This window comes from Eleutherodactylus coqui, chromosome 4 (genome assembly GCF_035609145.1).
Source record: "Eleutherodactylus coqui strain aEleCoq1 chromosome 4, aEleCoq1.hap1, whole genome shotgun sequence".
Taxonomy (NCBI): Eukaryota; Metazoa; Chordata; class Amphibia; order Anura; family Eleutherodactylidae; genus Eleutherodactylus; species Eleutherodactylus coqui.
Window position 1 is genome coordinate 85,526,823 of NC_089840.1, and position 17,346 is coordinate 85,544,168.

Sequence of the window (17,346 nt, forward strand, 5' to 3'; positions counted from 1 at the left end):
GTCGTCTGCACTCTCAGTGAAAAACTGCCAGACCTTTGAGCACCTCGGCCTCTGCAGGGTGGCATGGCGCGAGGGGGCGCTTTGGGAAACAGTTGGTGGATTATTCGGTCTGGCCCTGCCTCTACCCCTGGACACCGCACTGCCTCTTGCAACCTGCCCTGCTGCTGCCCTTGCCTCCCCCTCTGAAGACCTCTCCTCAGTAGGCGTAGCAAACGAGGTGGGGTCAGTCACCTCATTGTCCTGCTGCTCTTCCTCCTAATCCTCTGTGTGCTCCTCCCTCGGACTTACTGCCCTTACTACTATCTCACTGATAGACAACTGTGTCTCATCGTCATCGGCCTCCTCACCCACTGAAAGGTCTTGAGACAGTTGCCGGAAGTCCCCAGCCTCATCCCCCGGACCCCGGGAACTTTCCAAAGGTTGGGCATCAGTCACCATAAACTCCTCTGGTGGGAGAGGAACCACTGCTGCCCAATCTGAGCAGGGGCCCGAGAACAGTTCCCGGGAGTCTGCCCGCTCCTCAGAATGTGTCATTGTAATGGAGTGAGGAGGCTGGGAGGAAGGAGGAGCAGCAGCCAGAGGATTCAGAGTTGCAGCAGTGGACAGCGCAGAACTCTGGGTGGACGATAGATTACTGGATGCACTTTCTGCCATCCACGACAGGACCTGCTCACACTGCTCATTTTCTAATAAAGGTCTACCGCGTGGACCCATTAATTGTGAGATGATTGTGGGGATGCCAGAAACATGCCTCTCTCCTAATCCCGCAGCAGTCGGCTGCAATACACCTGGATCAGGAGCTCGGCCTGTGCCCACACCCTGACTTGGGCCTCCGCGTCCTCGCCCGCGTCCACGTCCTCTAGGCCTACCCCTACCCCTCAGCATGGTGTATTACCAGTAGTGCAGAAACAGAACGCTGTAATTAAATGTGCCGCTTATTGGCCTGTGGTTGGAGGCTGACTTCGCTTACGGAACGCCAGGAAATAATTTTGCGCAAGCCTGCTGTAACACTTAGCTGGCTGCGTATGAATTAGGAGGACTACTACACCCAGCAGACACCCAGAACACTGAGGACAGTCACAGGCAGCCCAAATAGATTTTTTTCCCCAAATGTTTTTGCAAAGGCCCACTGCCTATATTCAATAAATATATCTCTTCTCTCTCTGCGTCACCGCTACTGGCCCTGGAGTATGTCAAATAACTGCAGAGTGTTGCACTGTGGACTGGAATACAGCGGTGATTTAACAGCCAACACAGAGCCAGGAAATAATTTTGCGCAAGCCTGCTGTAACACTTAGCTGGCTGCGTATGAATTAGGAGGACTACGCAGAGACCCAGAACACTGAGGACAATCACAGGCAGCCCAAATATATTTTTTTCCCCAAATGTTTTTGCAAAGGCCCACTGCCTATATTCAATAAATATATCTCTTCTCTCTCTGCGTCACCGCTACTGGCCCTGGAGTATGTCAAATAACTGCAGAGTGTTGCACTGTGGACTGGAATACAGCGGTGATTTAACAGCCAACACAGAGCCAGGAAATAATTTTGCGCAAGCCTGCTGTAACACTTAGCTGGCTGCGTATGAATTAGGAGGACTACTACACCCAGCAGAGACCCAGAACACTGAGGACAGTCACAGACAGGCCAAATAGATTTTTTTCCCCAAATGTTTTTGCAAAGGCCCACTGCCTATATTCAATAAATATGTCTTCTGTCCCTGCCTCACAATATATGTCTTCTGTCCCTGCCTAACCACCACTTCTGGCCCTGGAGTATTACTGCGGGGCGCAATGCTCTGCACGGCCGATATACCAAAAAAAAAAAATGTGCAACACTGCAAAAAGCAGCCTCCACAGTACTGCACACGGTTAGATGTGGCCCTAAGAAGGACCGTTGGGGTTCTTGAAGCCTAAAATACTCCTAACGCTCTCCCTATAGCAGCTCCAGCAAGACAGCACTTTCCCTCCTCTATGTCAGAACGCATCTGTGGCGAGCCGCGGGAGGGGCCGATTTTTATACTCAGGTGACACCTGATCTCGCCAGCCACTCACTGCAGGGGGGTGGTATAGGGCTTGAACGTCGCAGGGGGAAGTTGTAATGCCTTCCCTGTCTTTCTATTGGCCAGAAAAGCGCGCTAACGTCTCAGAGATGAAAGTGAAAGTAACTCGAACATCGCGTGGTACTCGTCACGAGTAACGAGCATCTCGAACACGCTAATACTCGAACGAGTATCAAGCTCGGACGAGTACGTTCGCTCATCTCTAGTAACAATCTTCCAGTGTAAATACAAAAGCAGCCTGCAATCCAGCAGCAAAGTCCACATGTCTAGATGTTCTGCACAAGCGCTAATGACCTTAACGGTAACATAAGGGCTTGTGCAATCGTTTAGATGACTGTTGTCCCATGTAAAAGGGACATTACTTAAAGATGGGCAATCACTTGACAACAGGCAATGCATTGCAAATTAGAAAAAAGGGGATCACTATTTGCCAACACTTTAGTGTTTTTTATTCATATTAAAAACATAATTTTAGATAAATAAAAAGATTTTTAATTTTTCTAGTTTTCAGATTGGTTATTACATAAGCACAAGTTTGTGACTATTTAGAGGTCAGAAAGGGTGTCATCTCTCCTTAAGGAGAGCACCCAGTTGTGTGGAGACACCTAGTAGGTGAGTGGGTCGTGTGGAAGCATCGTCTCTCCCCAAGGAGAACACCCAAAAGGGTTGTGGAGACACCTAGGAGGTGAGTGAGAAGACTTACAAGGCCACGCATGCTCTTCTGGGTAATATATGCAAATAAGGAAGACCATTTAAATGCACATAGCTAAATTATTATATTATAAAATGGCTACTGTGTGAAAATAAATATTTAGAGCGCGGTCACACGAGCGTAGGCGTATTTACGTTCGCACGTGCGCAGCGTTTAATCGCCGGAAAGAACGTTTTTCGGTGATCATGACCAGAGCTAGAATGCGTATTATCGTTTGTTCCTACTTTGCAAACTATCTTTTTGGCCATCGAATATGCGTTGGCGCGTATTTCGGTTGCATATGTTCCGGGGTTTTTTTGGGGTTGCCGTTTTTACGCGCCGTAAAATCGCCCGTGCGAACGAATACATTGGAAACCAATGCCTCAAATGGTCACGTTTATACGATTGGGCGCAAAAATGCGCCGTTTATGCGCTCGTGTGAACGCACCCTAACACAGATTTACTGTAGCAAAGACTAATTTGTCAGGTAGGTAAAAAAGAGTTTGTCATTTGGTGCAAAATGTTGTGAGATCGTGATATTATATCTACAGCTTTAAATAGGAAGGCAGATTGATTAGCTGCACAACTTTACGTCGGCTACAACTATAGTCTGTATTGATATAGTTTTATTAGTAGACATGCCAAGTGTAAGTCTTTACCTTTATGTGGAGAAATCCACTCAAATGAAAAATTCGGTAATTAACAGCTAAGTGTAATCGCCTACTAAGTAAATACACTTCATGGAACATAGACTTGCACACATTTACAGACCACCACATAAATAGCAGGTTGTCCACAAGGAAATTAAGCAGACGCACAGTACATTTAGCAGCATGTGATAAGTGCGCAGCAAATCATATGTGAAAAACTACTTTACTGTAATTTGAGGCTGACCTTTTAGAAGATGCACACAGCAAATTATACTGTCAAAAGAGATTGCAATAATCTTAAATAAAATATCTAAAAAAGTTATGAAAATAGTAAATTATAATGAATTGTACTTTAGTCAAATGTTCTGGAGTAAATTTATATTACCAGGAAAATTCCAGTGAGATTTTGTAAACTATTTTGTGGTAAATTTTATATAAGTATCTAGCGTACCCATCGCATGTTGCTGCGAAGACAGACAGACATACATTGGTTTTTTATATATATATAGATAACAACCAATCACAGCGCAGCTTTCATGTTACCTCAGCAGTATAATATATAACCACCAATCGCAGAGCAGTTTACATGTTACCTCAGCTTTATAATATATAACACCCAATCACAGCGCAGCTTTCATGCTACTTTAGCAGTATGATATATAACAACTAATCACAGCGCAGCTTTCATGCTACATCAGCAGTAAAATATATAACAACCAATCACAGCGCAGCTTTCATATTATCTCAGCAGTATAATATATAACAACCAATCACAGCGCAGCTTTTTATGTTACCTCAGCAGTATAAGAAATAGCAACCAATGACAGCGCAGCTTTTATTCTGCCTCAGCAGTATAAGAAATAGCCACCAATCACAGCGCAGCATTCATTTTACCTCAGTGGTATAATATATAGTAACCAATCACAGCACAGCTTTCATGTTACCTAAGCAGTATAAGAAATAGCAACCAATCACAGCACAGCTTTCATGTAACCTCAGTAGCATAAGAAGTAGCAACCAATCAATCACAGCACAGCTTTCATGGTATCTCAGCAGTATAAGAAATAGCAACCAATCACAGCGAAGCTTTAATGTTACCTCAGCACTATAGAATATAGCAATGAATCACAGCACAGGTTTCAGTATACCTCAGCAGTATAAGAAATAGCAACCAATCACAGTGCAGCTTTCATGTGACCTGAGCAGTATAAGAAATAGCAAAAAATCACGGCGCAGCTTTCATGTTACCTTAGCAGTACAAGAAAGAGCAACCAATCATAGCACAGCTTTTATGTTCCCTCAGCAGTATAAGGAACAGCAACCAATCACAGCGCAGCTTTCATGTTACCTCAGTGGTATAAGAAATAGCAACCAATTACAGTGCAGCTTTCATGTTACCTCAGCAGTATAAAAAATAGCAACCAATCACAGCGCAGCTTTCATGTTACCTCAGCAGTATAAGAAATAGCAACCAATCACAGCGCAGCTTTTATGTTACTTCAGCGGTATAAGAAATAGCAACCAATCACAGCGCAGCTTACATTTTACCTCAGCAGTATATGAAATAGCAACCAATCACAGCACAGCTTTCATGTGACCTGAGCAGTATAAGAAATTGTAACCAATCACAGCACAGCTTTCATTTTACCTCAGCAGTATATGAAATAGCAACCAATCACAGCACAGCTTTCATGTGACCTGAGCAGTATAAGAAATTGTAACCAATCACAGCACAGCTTTCATTTTACCTCAGCATTCTCAATATCCAGCAATTGTCTTGCGAAACTTTCGGCGGATGCATCATTTTGTAGTTGAACACTCATCCCGTTGCTTTTGTGCTTGAGATGGAAATCAAACGATCTTTGTCTGGGGGGGCATAACTGTCGACGATGCTCACATGCTGCCACCTATCGTAGGATAGTTGTACTATGCCAGTAATCTTCCCAGGAGTGTACTCAGCAACTTCCCAAAGTCTCATGGTGATTGGATGAATGGTGTAGTAATGCATAAAGGACAGACAGACATACATTCATTTATATATATATGGATAACCAAGATGAACAACAGTTAGAAAATGAAAAGAAATATGTTTGAAAACCAACAAGCTCTTCTTACTCTTCTGGCTCCCTCCATGACTGGATGTACTCACTCCGTTTTCAACCCGCTCGCCTTCTTATCTTAGAAAACTCCACACACACTTTGGCTTTAAGTGGGGTAGGCCACAGCTTTATTAAACTATTTTCAAAACCTTTAAAATCCTTTAAAACTTTAACACTTTCTATGCTTAAAACCTCAATTCTTCCATGAGTCCGAAAGGCGTCAGAAAAGCCCTGATATTACTGGAGCCCTAATATAACCGCCCTTCTCCTACCAACTGCTGGCATGGGAAGAACTTTCCACCTTCACCTACAGCTGTGATGACTTCTTAAATCCTAACATCCTATGATTCACAACTCTAACAAAGAAACTTACATCACTCCACTCCCGGCAGGGTGGGCAGGTGTCTTCCTCTCAACACTCCTGGCTCCAACTGCTGCACTCCTCCTTCTTTCTCCTCTCTCCCTACCTCTCTCCTTCCCTAATTATTTCTGCCCACTTCTCTTCCTGTGGGTCACAGCCCTTTATTATCCTAACCACACCATTCAATTACTAACAGCTGCATTATGCTGCCTTACAGACTGGATGTACTCTCTTCATTTTCAACCCACTCCCCTTCATATCTTAAACAGAAAACTCCACACATTTGGCTTTTAGTGGGGTTGGTCACAGCTTTATTAAATTATTTTTAAAATCCTTTAAAACTTTAACACTTTTCTTGCTTAAAACTCCAATTCTCTCATGAGTCCGAAAGGCATTGGAAAGCCCCAATATAACCCACGCTTGATGAACCACCCTTCTCCTACCAACTGCTGGCATGGAAAGAGCTTTCCGCCATGAAGGATGCAGGATATACCTATGCTGCACTCCAACCTACCCCACCTGCCAACACTAACACCGCCTCTAAACTGTCCTGCCACCTAGACAAAAAAATATTCAGCTCTATCTCATTTAGGTGTACTCCGTCTTCACTAAGAATGCTCTAATCTCATCCCTCTAACTCCCAGTGCTTCACTGCTACTCCCCCTACTGACTGTACAAACTATGACATCTTTACATTCACTACCTTCCTTGCTCTATCGATGGCCTCTGGGTTTCTCACTCCTCTCCATACCCTCCTCGCTATTATATCCGACCATAGTAATACCACCCTATCGAAACATTCCGGAAAACACAAAATATCCTGCTTCATGAGTGCTGATAATTCTCCCAACTTAACGCTCTCCAAGTCGTTGCCTCCAGCGTGCATAAGCAAGATTACTTTCCGGGGGTCCACCTGCTGATCCACATTACCTTGTGTAGCAGCCTGGACCACTGAAGACCGCAGATGCCATGCCAATGTACTATAGCATTGTCCAGACTTAAATTATCTCAGACTGACCGAATTCTTGCTTTTCTCCTAGACCAATAAACGAATGAGTGTCCAACGATCCAGATATGACACTTTTCTCCAGATGTAAAAAAAAACAAAACAGGAAAACGACAATTTCAACCATAACAAAATCCTTCCGCACCTACCAGCATACTTTCTTTTCACTAAACACTTCAAACATTCATCAAATCGGGATACACATATGACCTGTATGCCTCTGATTTCCATCGTTCTAACCATTTAAACCCCTTAACATCCACACCACAAGCATCCGCCATCGTGGCCACTCTGATCCTAAACGAATGCGTACCAAAATCCCTCGGATCCAGACCCAACTTCTTCAAACATGAACGAAAAACCACTGAAAATAGATAGCACTTTAATGGAAAACCTGATCCATGCAACAGTTAACATTTTTCTGTGTGCTGAGCCAAATATTTTTCCAATAATCTAACTGGCCACCACTCAGAGTCCAACGCATTTATTGACAACCATTCACCCCTACCATATATATCTGTCTTCGACTTCCTCACGCACACCTTCAGAACTCTATTCACTACTAATACATCCCTACACCTTAAACCTCCCACCTTAGTCTTGCTAGCTGGAACCAATTCGCTAATCCTAAGTGCCCCACAAAATGCCAGCACAAAACCAACCCAGAACAACAATGCTTCCGGCTCATTCACACACTTCCTTCTCAAAATTTCAAAAATACGACACAACGAAGAAAATGTTATCGGGCGCCGACTGTCCACCAGTACCCGTTCGTTCTTCCATTATGATTTGGCCAAAAACAAACTCTTTCATCACATCCGGCCTGCCGTGCAAGCGCAATAAAAAGACGACACCTGTCAGGTATTTCCTTGCCACGCCCACCAAGGCCCCACGGTTCCGCAACCCCTATAACAGGTCCAACATTACCAAACGTGCCCACTCCACTCCTGGAAAAATCCCTTCTGTAAATGTAACCATGATGACCAGATGGCATTATAACTCCTCCATGTATTTTCTGACATCGTTGAATGGACCAACTTCAGCAGTTCTATTCTACGATTCCCCATAAGGAAGAAGGGCAATGTACCCCCTCAACATCCACTGTTGTGTGACGTTCCTTGAATGTCATCATCTGAGAATGAGAAAGTGCATCAGCTGCTCCGTTTTGACACCCATGGAACATGCTTTGTGCGAAACCTCACATTGTACTGCAAGCAGCGTAAAACAAAGTGCCTCAGCAAAGCCAAAATTGGAGCGAAGAAGATTGTTTATTAATCACCTGTATCACTGACTTGTTGTCTGACCAAAAGCATATTCTCTGATCGACCATTCTTGGGCTCCAAACCCCCAATGCCACCACAATGGGAAAGAGTTCAAGCAAGACTATATTTCTAATCATCTGTTTTTCCTTTCAAAATCTTGGCCAGGGAAACCTGCACCAATGATTTCCAAAAATGACTCCAAAACCAACGGCTCCTGCCACATCCGAAAACAAACTGAGCTCACTATTGGAATATTCCTCCTTCTGACAGAGGACCTGTTCATTGAACGATTGAAGAAAAGCTCTCCAGACATGGAGATCGGCCCGTATGTCCCACGTTATACGCACAAAATTGTGTGGTTTTCTTGCTCCCACTGTCACCAACGAAGGTTTTCACAAATATGCATGCTCCATTGGAATAACTCTGCACATGAAATTCAGCAGTCCCAAGAGCACCTGTATTTGATGATAAGTAGCCTTCTTGCAACTGCTGACTGTCTTGACCATTTGCTTTAAAGCCACCACTTTTTCTCCCGGCAACCAAAAAACCACATTGTTCATATCTATTTTGATACCTAGGAAAACTAGGCATGAAACCAGCCCCATCATTTACTTTCCGACGGAGGGACGTCAGCATGCCTCATTAGTTTATGAAACAATAACAGGAGCTCACAGACTGAAGAATCTTTTGGACCCACGAATAGAAAATCATCCATATAGTGTATGACCGATGTGATGCCCAGCTCGTATACCAGCATCCACTCTAAAAAGGAGCTGAAAAACTTGAAGTAATAACACAGTATGGATTATGCCATCAGCAGGCACATATCCACAAAAAACTGACCCTCTACCCTGCAACCCATTAAATGAAAACACTCAGGGTGCACCAGCAGCAAATAGATAGCCAACTCAAAGTGTACCTTGGCCAAACAGGCTCTGTTACCCGCCTGCTGCACAAAAAATACTGTGCAGTTGAAAGAGGTGTAAGACACCGCCACTTGTTCTTTTGTAATGCCATCATTTACCGACTCAGAAAGACAAATGGTGTATCAGCCTGAATTTACCTGTCTCCTTTTTTGGTACTAAGCCCAAAGGAGACACACACAAATTTGTTAAAGGAGGTTCCTGGAATGGGCCAGCCATACGCCCCAATTCCACTTCTTTGAAATGTTTTTCTTTAACTAAGTCAATATTGTCCGATGCAGATTTTAAATTGGCGCTTAGGCCTCATGTCCACGGGGAAAATATGATTTAGGATCCGCAGCGGATTACCTGCACGCGGATCCGCACCCATAGGGATGCATTGACCACCCGCGGGTAGATAAATACCCGCGGATGGTCAATAAAAGGGATTTTTTAAAAAATGGAGCATGAAAAAATCTGGACCATGCTCCATTTTCGTGCGGGTCTCCCGCGGGGACGGCTCCCGCGGGCTTCTATTGAAGCCTATGGAAGCCGTCCGGATCCACGGGAGACCTAAAATAGGAATTTAAAAGAATTTACTCACCCGCAGCGGGCCGGGAAAGTCTTCTCTTCCTCACGGCCGCATCTCCCTTGCTTCGGCTCGGCGGATGTGCCCGGCGCATGCGCGCGGCACGTCGACGACGTGCCGGCGACGTGCCGCCGGCGTGAGGAATTCATCCGCCGGCCGAAAAAGTAGATCCGGCCGTGAGGAAGTGCCGACCTTCGCCGCCCGCTACGGATAGGTAAATTCTTATAAATTCTTATTTTCAGCGCTCATGTCCGCGGGGCAGGAGGGACCCGCTGCAGATTCTCCATGTAGAATCCGTAGCGGGCCCGATTTTCCCCGTGGACATGAGGCCTTAATGCTAACAAAGTTTGCGGGTGATGAGGGATAAAAAAAACCTGAAGAAGCCCTCCCCGAGTAGGTTTGCCTTGACAAAGTTTACTTGTCAAACCATGTTCGCACGTAGCTGCTTTTCACTGGCGTTCACAGAGGTGCCGGGTGCGCCCACCACTTTCTATGGAAACAACGGATCACCGCATGAGATCCTGGGCGATTTTACGGCGCGTAAAAACGGCAACCCGCGGAAAAACGGACATACGCGACCGAAATACAAGCCGGCGAATATTCGATGGCCGAAAAGACCGTTTGAAAAGTAGGAACAAACGAAAATACGCTTTCTAGCTCTGGTCGTGATCGGCGAAAAACGTTCTTTCCGGCGATTATACGCTGCGCTCGTGCGAACGTAAATACGCCTACGCTCGTGTGAACGCACCCTAAAGCTGGAAAAGGCTGCAAATTCAGGCCTATTGCTACTCTTCTTAGGAGTGAAAGCCCTGTTAAAATTAATCCTTGAGCACATAGAACAATCCTATAAGAAGTGAGAAAATACACAAGAGTACCAACAAAAGACCTACAACAAACTACAAAACCCTTTGTTCATGTGTGCACTATCAGAGAAACATTGAACAAGAACAGTCTTTATGGAAGGACACCATGCAGGAAGCTGCTGCTATCCAAAAAAGAAACATCAAGTTAATCTGAGACCATCTGGCTGTTCCACAATGCTACAGCAAAAATGTTCTATAGACAGATGAGACAACACTTTTTAGTACAAATGCACAAAACTATGTTTGGAGGAAAAAGAACACTGCACATCACCAGCTGTGATGCATGGTGGAAAGAGCATTATGGTTTGGGGTGGTTTTGGTGCCTCAGGGTCTGGCAATCATTGAGGTAGCAACAAATAATAATAAGTCTTTATTTGTATAGCACCAACTTATTACGCAGTTCTTATTAAGAAATTCTAAGATGTATCAAAGCATTTTACAGGAGAAGGGACTTGTTATTTGTATAGCGCCAACTTATTCTGCAGCGCTTTCAGGTATTTTGTTTATTACCCCCTAGCTGGGTACTTATTTTACTGACCTCAGAGGGTGAATCAACCTTGAACCAGCTACCTGAACCAAGAAGGGATTGAACCCACAACCTTCAAGTTGTGAGTGAGAACTTAGGACTGCATTCTGCTTTCTTAACACTGTGTCACACAAGGCCCTTAAGTACTGTGTGTAGGGCCAGTAGTCCATTGCCCCATGACCTCAAGTTTACGAGACATTGGGTGATGCAGCAAGACAGTGACCCAAAAGCACACACGCAAATCAACTAAAGAATGGTTGAGAAAGATTTTCCTTCTAGAAGGGCCATGTTAGTGTCCTGACATTAACCCTATTGAGGTGCTTAGCATAACCTAAACAGGGCTGTGCATGCATAGAATCCCAGAAATATTGATGGACTGAAAAATATTTGCGCTGTGTAAATCATATTATTTGTTGGAGGGGATTCCTGATAAGGTAGTATATACAGGCTATGAAATTCAATGGTTCACTTACTTTTTCTCCCTGCACTGTGGATATTTCAATGAGCTCAGTAAAAGATGTGAACAATACAACTGTTGGGTTAATACCGTAGTTTAGATTGGTTTTGTATTAAGTCACAATTGCAGACCCAAACAGAATACCAGCACTTGAAAGTGAAAAATATTCCTTTTTTATTTGATCATCTTGTTAAAATCTTGTCACTTGTAATAAAACAGCATATAAGGAGTGCAAATAGAACACAGAAGGTTTAAACCCCTTAATCCGACTTTGTATACACCCCAGTAAGAGAATGCATTTCTTACCTGTCCAGTTTTTTTTTCACGCAAATTTGACAATGAAGTCACAGTTTCACAAGAATGAAATATTTTTGCCACAGTTTAGTGAATACATGTACATTTTGACTTGATTAGGAAAATCATTGCATAAAAAGGAAACAAAAAAGCTGTACATGTATTGTAACTTTAGCAGTTTTAAGTATAGAGGACAACTTTTTAGCAGCTATATATCTTTTGCAGCTATATTCTGTCAATGCAGAGGGGCTCTTATTAAACATTTACGCTGCCTGCACACAGGTGGGTCGGACCCCGCAGCGGAGTTCGACCTGTTGCCCGGCCAGTGACCCCAGTTAACTTGTCTGCTGTCTTCTCCTCTGTGGGGAATGCGCATGCGCACACACAATGATTATCGCTCAAAAGATGGCTGAGCACTGCTGTGATTGGTCACAACGCTCAGCCAATCACAGGCAGTGCTCAGCCATTCATTGAATTCAATGAATGGCAGAGCGCTGCCTGTGATTGGCTTAGCACTGTGACCAATCACAGGCAGCGCTCAGCTGTCATTCAGTTACAGCTGGGCGCTGTCTCTGATTGGTTACAGCGCTCAGCCAATCAGAGGGAGTGCTTTCTGGAGGTGGGGATTTTTCAATCCCCGGCGTCCGGAGAGAAGAGCCGGATAGCTCTTCTAGTTGAGCTAATTTATTTTATTTTTTAATTTTTGTAACAGCTAGTGATGATTTTCAGGGAAGGGCTTATATTTCAAGCCATTCCCTGAAAATCATTGCTGCGGTGGCTGGTTGCAACCCATTGTTTTCAATGTGGCGGCAGCAGAGCCAGCCCCATTGAAAGCAATGGGATAGCATCGTGGACCTCTGCCACAGCTGTGACAGCTGTGGCAGAGGATTCCTTCATTCTCGCATTCCTACGAGGATGAAAGAATTCCCTGCCATAGCTGTCACAGCTGTGTCAGGAGAGTGCAATGTACTCCCTATGTTTTCAATAGGGCTGGCTCTGCTGCCGCTGGTCCTATTGAGAACAATGGGCAGTAGCACAGCTTTTTCTTAGCGCTTGCGAGGCTTCAGTGAAAGCATCGCAAATGAGTATGCAACCATTGAAAATCATTGGTTTCATAATCATGTGTTTTCACTCACTCTTGCCTCACAAGAAAAAATATCAATAGAGGGTAGAAGCCCTAAGGTACCTCTGTATAACTCAGATTTGATGTGTGCCATGTTCCACTGGATTCTCTATTACAAAGCTGTTCTCTGCTTGAAGGAAAGCCTCCAGGGGAGAATGGTTTTGTAATACAGTATGTCACTTTAAGGAGGCACCATATCACAGCACACAAGGTCCTTATGCCTCTGTAGTATGGAACTAAGGTATGAGGTCTTAACCTGTTTGGAGATATTTTATCACATCTTGCTTAACATATCAGTTCCATACTCAGAGCTGGATTAAAGGGGTATTCTGGGACTTTTTAACAGATCTCCACCAATCAGCTGATTCTCAGGTCCGCTGTCACTGTGTCAGCACAGGAAGCAGAAAGCACTGGCCATAGTGCAGTGGCCCAAGTTGATATTGCATACACAGCTCCCATCACATTCAATGACAGATGCAGTGCAGTACCAACCTGGGATGCTGCACAATAGTTAGCGCTTCCTGTGCTGACCACAGCAATAGCAAACCCAGGAATCAGCTGATTGGCGGGGATCTGAGAGACAGGTCGCCAGTGATCATCTATTGACAACCTGTCTTTCATGAAAAGAAAAAATAAAATAATTCCCAGAATACCCCTTTAAGGCTAGTGGGATATTTTTAATGAAGATCCCATAAGAAAGCTGCTTGTTTTTCACATTTAGCAGTAGATGAACAATAAAAAAATCAAGGTGTCCATAGGTAAAATAATGGTTTGGTTTTATGTTTCCCATGTGACAATTAGAAGTACAGTGCACCATGCAGAAGCCTATGCATTTGGTATTTTGTGTCTATTACTTGGTTCTCTTCTGGTATTTACCATTAAATAAAATGTAATGTCATTGTTGTGATGTGAATGGTATTTGTTTTGCATAAGAAACAAGTGGCCACGAGACGTACAGATGGGATGAAGGGCTTTCAGATAATTCACACGCAATACTGCTGACAAACAGAAGGTTCTTTGAGATTCTGGAGTTCAACTGACATTTCTGCTCATGCAAAATCATTATTCAAGACAGCAATGAGCTATGCTGAATGTTTCAGATGCAGCAAATGCACACCTTAAAGATTGCCAGAGACAGGCCATATGCTTACCATTCTAACAGATAATGACAATATGATCAAGCACAATTTTTTAACCCCTTAAGGACCTGAGTGTTTTACACTTTTTTATTTGCTGGGCTACTCCAATACTTTATTGGAATTATAATAATATAGGGCTGGGGGGAAGTTGCCATTTATTAGATTATTCTCATTAAAGGCTCAGTCACACGGGCGTTTTTCCACACGTCAAAAAATTTACACTAGATAGAACCAATGCTTTTCAATAGCAGCGGTCACATGTGCGAATTTTACGTGCGAAAAACCACCTGCGGCAAAAATTATAGGACACCGGTTCACAGAACGGATGTAACTGCGGCAAACTGGTGTTCTATGTATGTGAAACGCCTGGATGCTCTTGCATCCAGGGGTTTCACCTTGCGCTCAATGGGGACGGCGGCAGCAGTGCCGACCCCATTGAGAACATATACTGAAGATCGCTCTCCTCTGCCACAGCTGTGGCAGAGGAGTGCGATGTTCTCCCATTGAATTCAATGGAGCCGACAATTCAGCTGGCTCCATTGAAAGCAATGGGCTGCCGGCAAGCGCTGCAGTGATTTTCGGGGAAGTAAATTCATAAATGGGTGAATGCTGCCCCTGATTAGCTGAGCACAGGGACCAATCAGAGGCAGCTCTCAGCTGTCATTCAATAGCTGAGAGCTGCCTCTGATTGGTCACAGTGCTCAGCCAATCAGAGGCAGCCAATTTAGCAGGCAGGAATTTTAAATCCCCACCTGCTGAATACTACTCAGAGCAGTGCAGAAGAAGAGCCAGCTGGACACGGCTGAGCCCCGGCAGCTGCAGAGAGGTGAGTATAGATATTTTTTTTTACACATTTTTGGATTCATTTTCAGGGAAGGGCTTATATTTGAAGCCCTTCCCTGAAAATCACTGCAGCGCCTGCTGGCAGCCCATTGCTTTCAATGGAGCCGGCTGTATTGCTGGCTCCATTGAATTCAATGGGAGAACATCGCGCTCCTCTGTCACAGCTGTGGCAGAGGATTTCTTTATCTCCGCGGGGAGTACCATTGTCACTGTCCAGTGACAATGGGACTTCCTGTGGAGATGAAGAAATCCTCTGCCACAGCTGTCACAGCCGCAGCAAGGGATAGTGGGAAACGCCTATGTGACAGAGCCCTTTTGCGCGGATAAACACTGCTAGCAGCAGTTTTTCCAACATTATGGTCACTTAGGTGATGCAAATTTTTGGTTTCCCATGTTGTTCTGCTCATTTTTATTATTCAGGGTGACTACCCACTAGCGTTTTTTTTACTACGAAATTCGCAGCGTTTTTTTTTTTTCTGCAGGGGTCTTTGGGCTATGGGACATGTAAAGCTAAAATTGTGATCGCGCAAAATCGTGATATCGTGGTAAATCGCGATCGCGCAAAAGTCCCATAGACCCCTGCAGAAAAAAAAAACGCTGCGAATTTCGCTGTGAAAAAAAACGCTAGTGGGTAGTCACCCTAAGGGCGCCTACCCACTTGCGTTGCCGATTTTCGCGCGTGAAAAACGCGGTGTTTTCGCGCGCTTTTTGCGGCGTTTTTTGCAGCCCTCCATTGACAATCATGGGTGCATTAAGAGAAAAATAAGGACACATATGCAACTGACAGTTCCTATGTGAAAAAACCCCACGAAACGGAAAAAAAACCCAGATGGACAAGAACACATTCTATACTAATTGCTCTTGAGAAAAAACGCAAAACATCACAGGAAAAAAAATCGCAAGTGGGTAGGCACCCTAAGGCTGCATTCAGACGAATGTATATCGGCTCGGTTTTCACGCTGAGCCGATATACGTTGTCCTCGTGTGCAGGGGGGAGAGGATGGAAGAGCCAGGAGCAGGAACTGAGCTGCCGCCCCCTCTCTGCCTCCTCTCCGCTCCTCTGCACTATTTGCAATGGGGAGAGGCGGGCCGGGGGCGGAGCTAATTCTCAAAACTTAGCCCCACCCCCGCCCCACCTCCTTTAATTGCAAATAGTGCAGAGGGGCGGGAGCTCAGTTCCTGCTCCTGGCTCTTCCATCCTCCCCCCCCCCCCTGCACACAAGGACAACGTATATCGGCTTGGTGTGAAAACCGAGCCGATATACGTTCGTCTGAATGCAGCCTAAGCGTAGGCTCACACAAGTGTAGGCGTATTTACGTTCGCACGAGCGCAGCGTATAATCGCCGGAAAGAACGTTTTTCGCCGATCACGACCAGAGCAAGAAAGCGTATTTTCGTTTGTTCCTACTTTTCAAACGGTCTTTTCGGCCATCGAATATTCGCTGGCACGTATTTCGGTCGCGTATGTCCGTTTTTCCGCGGGTTGCCGTTTTTACGCGCCGTAAAATCGCCCATGTGAACGAATACATTCGAAACCATTGCCTCAGATGGTCACGTATATACGTTTGGTCGCAAAAACGCGCCGTTTATGCGCTCGTGTGAACGCACCCTAATACTGATATTTATTATGGTGCAATTTTCAGTTGTAAGTAGGGCATCTTGTATTGAGCAAGCGCCTGCAGGTCACATGATCATCAAATCTAATAGATGCCACAGTTCTATCACTGCTTATTCAGTAACTATCACTCATTGAGCACTACATATGTCAGTATTTCCCAACTCCAGTCCTTGAGGCACCCTAACAAACATGTTTTCTGCATTTCCTCAGCATTGCACAAGTGATGTAATTATGGTCAGTGCCTCAGACATTTCCACAGGTGCTCTTACTACAGGATATCCTGAAAACATGACCTGTTGGGGTGCCTTGAGGACTGGAGCTGGAGAACACTAGCATAAGCTATAATACAGAGGCAGAAAAAGTGATTTTGTCTTCTCTCAAAAGTGTACAGCTTATACCAATAGCCCAGTATCCAACTTGCTTATGCTTTACAGTGTCAAGCCTCATTCACATAAGTGTTTCTACAAGTCTATTTTGCAGCGATAAAACGCGGACCGAAAATTGCTACCAGGTGAAGCATTGGATTCCAATGCATTCATTTACATGGGCAATTTTCTGGCGCTGAATTTTCACGCTGCGTCAAAAAATGTGTCTTGCCCTATCTTTTGACAAAAATGCTAGAGGCTCCCAGACATACATGGCACAGATATGGTGTGATTAATTTGCACTTAATATCAGAACAGTATTTCAGTTTTTGTTTGAGAAACAGGAAAATAACTGAAAGTGAGGATGAGGTCTCAGCACCACGCAATTAAAGAAAGAAAGACAGAATTACCTGTGAGCTGAGCATTTTTCTAGTCACGGACACAACATAGAACATATGAAAGTTACTATATTAAAAGGCAACTTCAAATCTCAATGT